This window comes from Sorex araneus, chromosome 2, assembly GCF_027595985.1.
Source record: "Sorex araneus isolate mSorAra2 chromosome 2, mSorAra2.pri, whole genome shotgun sequence".
NCBI lineage: Eukaryota > Metazoa > Chordata > Mammalia > Eulipotyphla > Soricidae > Sorex > Sorex araneus.
Genome location: NC_073303.1, coordinates 136,889,631 through 136,899,634, shown reverse-complemented (window position 1 = coordinate 136,899,634; position 10,004 = coordinate 136,889,631).

The following is a 10,004-nucleotide window of genomic DNA, read 5'->3' as shown; positions in this document are numbered from 1 at the left end:
TATCTCTGTTTTCACTTGCTTGGCCAGTAGTGTGTCATCTTTGAAAGTACCTTTAGCTTCAATGTCATGGAGGGTTTTGCCACCTTGTTTTCCATGTACCTTATGGATTCTGGTCTGATGTTGAGATCTTTAATCCACTTTGACCTGACTTTTGTATATGGCATTAAGTAGAGATCTAAGCCCATTTTTTTGCATGTTGCTGTCCAGTTTTGCCAGCACCATTAGTTGAAGAGGCTTTCCTTGTTTCAATTCACATTTTTTGCTCCCTTGTCAAAGATTAGATGATCATATATTTGAGGGTGTGTGTCAGGATATTCAACCCTGTTCCATTGGTCTGTGGCTCTGCCTTTGTTCCAGTACCATGCTGTTTTAATTATTACTGCTTTGTAGTATAGATTGAGGTTGGGGAGGGTTATTCCTCCCATATTCTTTTTCCTAAGAGTTGCTTTAGCTATTCGTGGGGGCTTATTGTTCCATATGAATTTCAGGAATGTTCGCTTCATTTCTTTGAAGAATGTCATGGGTATCCTTATAGGGATCGCATTGAATGTGTATAATGCTTTGGGGAGTATTGCCATTTTGACAATGTTAATTCTCACAATCCATGAGCAGGGGATATCTTTCCGTTTCCTCATGTCCGCTATATTTTCTTGAAGTAGCATTTTGTAGTTTTCTTTATACAAGTCCTTTACCTCCTTAGTTAAGCTGATTCTGAGGTACTTGATTTTTTGAGGTACGATTGTGAATGGAATTGCTTTTTTCATGTCACTTTCTTCTCTCTCATTATTTGCGAATAGGAGAGCCATGGACTTTTGGGTATTGATTTTATAGCCTGCAACCTTACAATACGAGTCTATTGTTTCTAAGAGTTTCTTGGTAGAGGTTTTAGGGTTCTCTATAGTATTGTATCATCTGCATATAGTGAGATCTTGATTTCTTCCTTTCCTACTTGAATGCCCTTAATATCTTTTTCTTGCCTAACTGCTATTGCAAGTACTTCCAGTACTATATTGAACAGAAGTGGAGAGAGTGGGCATCCTTGTCTCGTCCCTGATCTTAGAGAGAAGGCTCTTAGTTTTTCCCCATTGAGGATGATGCTTGCTGTAGGCTTGAAGTAGATGGCTTTGACTATATTGAGGAAAGTCCCTTCTATACCCATTTTGGCCAGAGTTTTCATCATGAATGGGTGTTGGATCTTGTCAAATGCTTTCTCTGCATCTATTGATATGATCATATGGTTCTTATCTTTTCTTTTGTTGATATGATGGATTATGTTGATTGATTTCTGAATGTTAAACCATCCTTGCATCCCCAGCATCATATACCAAGTCGTGGTATATGATCTTTTTGTTGAGTTGTTGAATTCTGTTTGCTAATATTTTGTTGAGAATCTTTGCATCCGTGTTCATCAGGGATATTGGCCTGTAGCATCTTTTTTTGTGGTGTGTTTGTTTGCTTTTGGTATTAGGGATATATGAGCCTCGTAGAAACTGTTTGGGAGGGTTTTTGTTTCTTCATTTTCCTGGAAAATCTTGAGGAGAACTGGCAATATGTCCTCTTTAAATGTTTGGAAGAATTCGCTAGTGAATCCATCTGGACCGGGCTTTTGTTTTTGGGAAGACTTTTGATTACCATTTCAATTTCCTTGATATTAATAGGACTGTACAGGTATTCCAGGTCTTCTTGATTCAGCCTTGGGAGATTATAGGAATCCAGGAATTTATCTATTTCTTCTAGGTTCTCTTGTTTGGTAGCTTACAGATTTTCAAAGTAGTCTCTGATGATCTTTTGATTTTTCTTTGGTTTCTGTTGTGATATCCTCCTTTTCATTTCTGATTCAGTTTATAAGGGTTCTCTCTCTCTCTTTGTGAGTTTTGCTAGTGGTTTATCGATCTTATTTAATTTCTCAAAGAACCAGTTCTTGGTTTCATTGATCTTTCGGATTATTTTCTGGGTTTCCATGTCGTTGATTTCTGCTCTAAGTTCTATTATCTCTCTCCTTCTGCCTGGTTTGGGCTTCGTTTTTTGGTCCTTTTTTACAATATTAAGCTGTGAAGTCAAATTACTTATGCGAGCCCCTTCTTCCTTCCTCAGGAATGCTTGCAGAGCTATAAATTTTCCCCTTAACACAGCTTTAGCTGTGTCCCACAGGTCCTGGTAGCTCGTGTCTTCATTCTCATTTGTTTCCAAGTACCTTTTGATTTCTTCCTTGATTTCCTTCCTGACCTTCTCATTGTTCAACACCGAGTTGTTTAATTTCCAGGTGTTTGATTTGGTTTTCTGCATCTGTACACTTCTATCTTCAGTGCATCATGGTCTGAAAAGATAGCTGATACAATGCCTATGTTCCTGATTCTGTTGAGGTATGTTGTGTGGCCCAGCACATGGTCTATTCTGGAAAATGTTCCATGTGTACTGGAAAAGAATGTGTACTGTTTTTTGGGGGGCATATAACGCCCTGTATAAATCTATTATCCCTCTCTCTTCTATTTCTTCCTTCAAAGCCAGTATTTCCTTGGTGAGTTTTTTTTTTTCTTTTTGGGTCACACCTAGCAATGCTCAGGGGTTACTCCTGGCTTTGCACTCAGGAATTACTCCTGGCAGTGCTTGGGGGACCATATGGGATGCCGGGGATCGAACCCGGGTCGGCCGCGTGCAAGGCAAACGCCCTACCCGCTGTGCTATCGCTCCGGCCCCTCCTTGGTGAGTTTTAATCTTCTTGATCTATCCAGAGATGATAGGGCGGTGTTGAAATCTCCAACTACTATTGTGTTGTTCACAATGTCCTTCTTAAGTTCTGTTAGCAGTTGTTGTAGGTATTTAGCTGGTTCCTCATTGGGTGCATACGTGTTTAGGATTGTGATTTCCTCCTGCTGTACATATCCCTTAATTAATAAAAAATGGCCTTCACTATCCCTTCTAACCTTTTTCAATCTGAAATAGTCTGATACTAGTAATGCCACCCCAGCTTTTTGAGGGAGTTTTTTGCTTGCAGTATTGTTTTCCATCCTTTGACTTTAAGTCTGTGTTTGTTGTGGCTATTCAGATGTGTTTCTTGCAGGCAGCAGAATGTTGGGTTCTGTCTCTGAATCCATTTTGTCACTCTATGTCTCTTAATTGGTGAATTTAGACCATTGACATTGAGAGAGATTATTGTTATTGGATTTTGCGCTATCTTTCTGTAATGGTTTGTTGTGCTTGTAGGGGTTGTTCTTGTCTTACAATAGCCCCTTTAGTCCTTCTTTTAGGTTTGATTTTGAGTCAATGAAGTCTCTGAGCTGTTGTTTATCCATAAAATAGTGTATCATTCCTTCAAGTTTGAATGAGAGTTTAGCCAGATAAAGTATTCTTGGCGAAGCGTTTATTTCATTGAGTTTTTTCACTATATCTCACCACTGTCTTCGGGTTTAGAAGGTTTTCTCTGATAGGTCTGCTGTGAATCTAAGGGGTATTCCTTTGTGTGTGATTTCCTTCTTTGACCTTGCTGCTTGCAGTATTCTGCCTCTATCCATGACGTCCATCATTCTAACTATGATATGTCTTGGAGTTTTTCTGTTAGGGTCTCTTTTAGCTGGGACCCTTCGGGCTCCTGAATCTGGGTGCCTGCATTCTTCAGCTCTGGGAACTTTTTAGCAATAATTTCCTTGACTGAGGCGTTTTCATTGGTGTTGGTTCCCTGTCCTTCTGGTACTCCAGTGATTCTAATATTGTTCCTCTTGAGATCATCCCCTAGGATTCTGATTCATCCTAGAGCTATTTTGAGGTCTCTTTCCATTGTTTGTTGTTGCCTGTAGGCTGCCTGTAGCTCATTTTCAAGCTCACTGATTCTGTCTTCTGCTGCAGTCATTCTTTTGTTGAGGGCACCCACTGAGTTTTTTATTTCATCTACCAAATCCTTCATTCGTGACATTCCTTTTTGTAGCTTTTTTAATTTCTGCTCTCATTTCTTCCCATATTTTCTCGGCTGTCTGTTGTATTGTTTCTGTCAGGTCCTCCTTTAATTTAATGGATACCTTTTCAATCTTTACATTGAGTTCATTGAACATCTTCAGCACTTCAACTCTGAATTCTTTATCGGAGAGCTCAAGTTTGTAGGAAATGCCTATTGAGGCTTCTGGACTCCTTTCATTGTCCTCTCCTTGTGGTGGGGATTTGCACTGTATCTTCATGTTGTTGTGGTAGTATGGAAGAGGGACCTTCAAGTTCACCATCCCTGTTCCCTCTTGTTGTGAAAAAGGAATCCGGATGGTACCGGTCAATGGTAGTAACTTTTTTTTTATCCCCTTCTAGAACATGTCCTTCCTCTCAGATGTTCCTCTAATCCTCTGGTGAGTACAAAGATGCTTTTGGAGAATGTGCTCTTCTACATTGGGCTTTGACGCGTACTTGTATTTATTGGTGTTTGGGTGAAATTAGGATAGCCTACTGGCTTATTATCTTACTGTTCTTTGGATAGTTAGGATGTTACTCATGCACATAGATAATAAAGGCTGAGATGTAACAACAGATTGCTTGATACTGGAAAAAACAGACCCGAAAAGAGGTCACGCCCACTTTTGCCTAGGCCACGCCCTCTGATGATTAGGCCACGCCTCTTTCCCCACAATAGAGCACACCTGTGCTGGAAGAGAGAATAGCTGCGGTGCTTGGGGGTAGCATGCCGGCCACTAGGGCGGCAGTCCTGAGGAGGGGGGGATGGGGGATGGATGGTCCAAGGAACAGGATTCAATTTCTTTTATAGTGATAGGCCTGTTCAGGTATTCCAAATAATCTTGCTTCAACCTTGGGAGGTTATAGGAGTCCAAGAATTTTCTCCATTTCTTCTATCTTCTCTCTTATCCTGGCAATAAAGATTCTTAAAGTGACCTCTGCTAATACTTTGAGTTTCTGTGGTATTGTTTGTGATTTACCCCACCTTTTATTTCTGATTCAGTTTATTAAGGTTCTCTTCCTATTTCTTTGTGAGTCTTATTAATGGTTTATCAATATTGTTTATTTTTTCAATGATCCATCTCTTGGTTTCATTGAGCTTTTGGATTTTTTTAAATTGCAATTCATTAATTTCTGCTCTAATTTTTATTATTTCCTTCCTCCTGCCTGCTTTGGACTCCTTTTGTTAGTCATTTTATAATTTTTCTTGAATTATGAAGTCAAGATATTTATGTGGAACTTTTATTTCTTCCTGATAAATGTTTGCAAAGCTATGAACTTTCCTCTTAACACTGTTTTTGCTCTGTCCCACAAGTTTTGGTATCCCATGTTCTCATTCTCATTTGTTTCTAAAAGATTTTTTTTTTCCTTTTGGCTTCCTCTCTGACCCGTTGGTTGTTCAATACAGAGCTATTTAATTCCCAGGTATTTGAGTTGTTTCACTGTTTCTGTTTGTGATTAACTTGTATTTTCAGTGCACCATGGTCTGAGGAGATAGTTAACTTGTATTCTCTTGACTTTGTGGAGGTATGTTTTGTGTTTCAGTATGTGGTATATCTTTGAAAATGTCCCATGTGCTTTGGAGAAAAAACCTCTCCACAGGCTGGGAAACAAATATATGATATTAAACCTCTCTCATTTCTTCTCTCAAAGCAAGTATTTCCTTCCTGAGCTTTAATATAGTTGATCTATCAAGCAGTGACAGAGGAGCGTTGATGTCTCCAGCTACTATTTTAGCTGCTATCAATGTATTTCTTCAAGATTATTAGCAGTTGTTTTATTTTTTTTCTGGTCCTTCATTAGGTGCATATATATTTAGGAGTGTGAGTTCTTCCTGAAATCAATGTTGTTTGATTTCAGCATGACAACCATGACCTTTATGAGGGATTTGTTTGCTGCAAGATTCGTCTAGTATTAAGTATCCCCTTTAGTTCCTCTTGTAAAGATGATTTTGAGTCTGTAAAGTTCCTAAATTGTTTATCTGTGAAGTTGTGTTTGATTACTTCAAATCTGAATGAGAGTCTGTCTGGATATGGTATTCTTGGTTGAGGCATTTATTTCATTGAGGTTTTATTTGTCTACTTATTTTTACAATAGCTGACCAATGTCATTGGATCTGGAGGGTTCCGTTTGGTAAGTAAGCTCTAAGTCTTAAGCATGCTGCTTCATGTATAATTTTATTCTTCGATTTTCTGAAAATAAAAAAATTATTGAAAAGTAGAAGAGAAAGAATAAAGAAATCCAGATGTGGGGAGGAACTTAGTGTAAGACAAAATTCTCATATATTGATCTTGCTTTGTTGAGTATTGTCTCTATCTATGGTTTTCACATTCTAATTAGGATGTGTTTTGTAGTAATTTTATTTGGATTTATTTTAGCTGGTATCCTTTAGGCCTCCTGGATCTGGGTGCATGCACTCTCCAGCTCTGGAAACTTCTCAGCAATGATGTCTTTTACTGTTGCTTCTTCGCCAGAGTTGCCTTCCTGACCCTCTGAGAGCCCAGTGATTCTTATGTAGTTCTTCTTGAATTCATCCCCTATGTTCTCCTGTCAACTGTTCATACATTTTGAGGATTTTTTTTACATCTTCTGCTATTTTCTGGAGGTGTTTTTGCACCTCATCTTGGAACTCACCTGTTTTTTCCTCAGCAGCTGTTACTCTTCTGGTGAAGCTTTCAAGTGAGTTTTTCCTTTTGCCTACCAGATTTTTTGGTTCTGTCATTTCTGAGTAATGTATATATTACTAATTTCTGCTTTCATATCCTCTTGTGTATTTCTGGCAGTCTGTTTCATTGTTTCTTTGAGCTCCTTAAACATCTTCAGCCCTTTCTTTCTAAAGCACTTATCAGATGTGTGTTGAAAGTGGGAAAACAATGTGTGTTGAAAGTGGGAAAACAACCGAACATGATAGCCTCTCAGTATCTATATTGCAAACAATAATGCCCAAAAGGAGTTGAGGGGGGGGGGAGAGAGAAGGAGGAGGAGAGGAGGAGGAGGAGAGGAGGAGGGGGAGGAGGGGAGGGGAGAGAGGGGGAGGAGGAGTCGTTGTCTTCATCCTCTTCAATATGAGAAGAGGAAGAGGAAGAGGAGGGAGGAAGAGGAGGAGGGAGGAGGAGGAGGAGGAGGAGGAGGAGAAGAAGAAGAAGAAGAGTGCCTGCATAGAAATAGTAGCAGGCTAGGGGGATGGGTCTGGTGGGAGAAACAAACATTGCTGGTGGGAAATGTGTACTGGTGAAGGGACGGGCGTTGGAACATTGTATGACCAACAGTCAATCATTAATGTGTATCTCATCATGTGTATCTCATGGTGATATAATTTTTAAAAAAATTAGAAAAGAAACTTAAATTTTATTCATTATTTAATTATGGTGACATGATGGCTCTAGACTGGAAATCTAAATTGAATTACATTGTTGGTGGGGAATATGCACTGGTGGAGGGATGGGTATTTGATCATTGCGAGATTGTAACCCAAACATGAAAGCTTGTAACTGTCTCATGGTGATTCAGTAAAATTTAAAAAATTAAAAAAATAAATCTAATTACATTAAAAACATTCCCAGCTATGTACTAATATCTCAAACTTGTGTAGCTCTGTGATCAGGGGAGATTAGACATAGTGATATGGACTCAAAATAAACATTTATAAACATTTATTAGGATACAAAAACAGATCTAAGATTAAATTGTGCCTTTTATACCACAAGGATGGGATCTACAGTTATTAAGCTAAGTAAAATAAGTCAGGAAATCAAAGTCAATTATTATTGAACGGCTACATTCATAAGTGGAATATCATCATCATCATCATCATCATCATCATCATCATCATCCCATTGATCATCAAACTTCTCCAGCAGTCTCAGTAACGTCTCCATTGGTCCTAACCAATGGAGAGATTTTAGAAGACTCTCTTTACTTGTCCTTTCCAATGGTGCTGCATTGGAGGCTCTTACAGGATCAGGGGAATAAGACCCATCATTGTTACTGGTTTGGGCATAAGAATATACCATGGGGAGTTTGAAAGGCTCTCCCATTTGGGCAGGAAACTCTCAGTAGCTTGCCAGATTCTCCCAGAGGTGGAATATCAATAATCAAAAAATATTAACTCGAGGGTATGGTGCTACCTAGCAGGTCAACCTGCACTTGTGGGCAAGTGCATCAGCAGCCTGATGGTGCCTTCAGGGTTCCTGATACTCCAAAATTGCTGTTGTGCCTTTGGCTGGACCCCAACAACTTAGGACCAAGTTTCCCAAGAAATTAAATGGTCAAAAGTTAGGTATGTGGGAGTCATGCCCACAAACTACCTCTGACTCAGCTATACAAGATCATTTGTTGGCCTTGCTTCAAAGACCCATAAATAAATCTCGAAAGAGATCAAAATCAGGCTTGTTAGCTCATTAACAGCCACGATTCAGATTTTCACAAATAAATCTAGAAAGAGAGCAGCATGCCTCAGAGATGTTTTCCCCACCGTGCACCAGGCTGGTTTCACCTGGGCTCCTTGGAGCGGGGCAGATGTGTCCTTCCACTTGCTCCAAATGGATCCTGGCAACTGCAAACCTCCAGAACCACATCACCACCACACTCATGGCTGACCTTCACAGGGTTGTCCTGAGCCCCCATGCATGAGAATGAACCTGCTGAAAAACCCAGTTATGTGGGACTAATGACTGAAACCTACAGGCAACCTCCTCCCATCTCCCTGCTCTTCTGCTTCCTGGCAGTCATGCCCAAGAACTGTCTCTGGGAGTGAGGGTACTGGGTGAAAGGGGTCATTTTGATAGTGATCTGGTCTTAGAAATTGGTGCTGGATTGGATGTAAAGCGGTTCTCCCCAAAAGTTGTTTTATTGTAAATCAATAGTGAATCAGTAATTTGTTTATAAGCAATACTCTAGGTATAATAGGGAGCTAATGAAAATATATTTACCCAGAACTATGATGGCACTATTCCTGTCATGAACTCCACATTAGCAGAATGTTGGGGATGGACTGAGCTACTAGGGCGAGCCCAGTAGACTGCACTACAGTCAGGAACATTTTCCCCCTTCAAGCTGCCTTCAGAAAAATAATTTCAGTATATTGAAAAGAGCAGTTTTCCTTCTCTCACATAAACCTGGCTAGTCTTTGACATGCAGATGGTGTTAGCCAGGCCTGACCTTTGATATTGTAAATTGTAGGCTCTGGCCCAGCCTAGTCTTTGGGGATGTAGATTTGAGGTGCTGCCTAGTTTTGTAATTGACAATGTAGATTTCTTGTGGCAGCCCAGCCTTGTCTTTGGGATGTAAATCCAAGTGCTTTTAGCCCTAGGAAGGTTTCAGTTTTGGTTTTGTATCTTCTTTCTGGAGGCCTAGATTACTGGCCTGCAGGAATAATGCTGCCTCAATGTTCTTCCTGTAACATCTTTTTATGCCTTTGGTGACGTCACTGTATTGCACCCTTTAGAGGTACCATGTTCAATAAAAGGAGATCCACGAGGCCCTATGCCTTTAAGAGCCAGAGCTAGCTTTGGTCCTCCATGAGACATATTTCTTCCGTGTTCCTTATCTCAGCGCCTCTGACTGCACGAACGTCCATGCAACAGCAGAAGGCTTACCTTCTCTGTGATGAAGGTTGAGCAGGTCTGATTAAACTGGCATGCCACCTCTCTGTATTCCGCATGACTAGATGCTAGGTCAACCACACAGACATTCTGTTGCTTCATATGACTCCAGTGTGGAGGGATTTCATCTGTAAAGTAGACATTTGAGGACTCCTTCACACCTGGGAAACTCACTCAAACTCTCCACATTCCTCAGCAAAACAAGGTATCACTATGCTCTTGCTTTATAAATTTTTAATGAATGAATTTGAGAAATTAATTATATCTCTAAGAAAGTGTGATTTTTAACTGGGGAGCACAGAGAGTTTATAGGACAAACTTATGCTTGTTTTAAATGACCTAATTATCTACTGGATCAAGATTTTAGAGGTGAAGCCTCTGTACATGCATCTTAAGTGTTGATGATGCTCAGACTGTTGATAAAGATTAGTTTATGCTCATTCTGTTCAGTCTCTATTGTCATTTAATAAC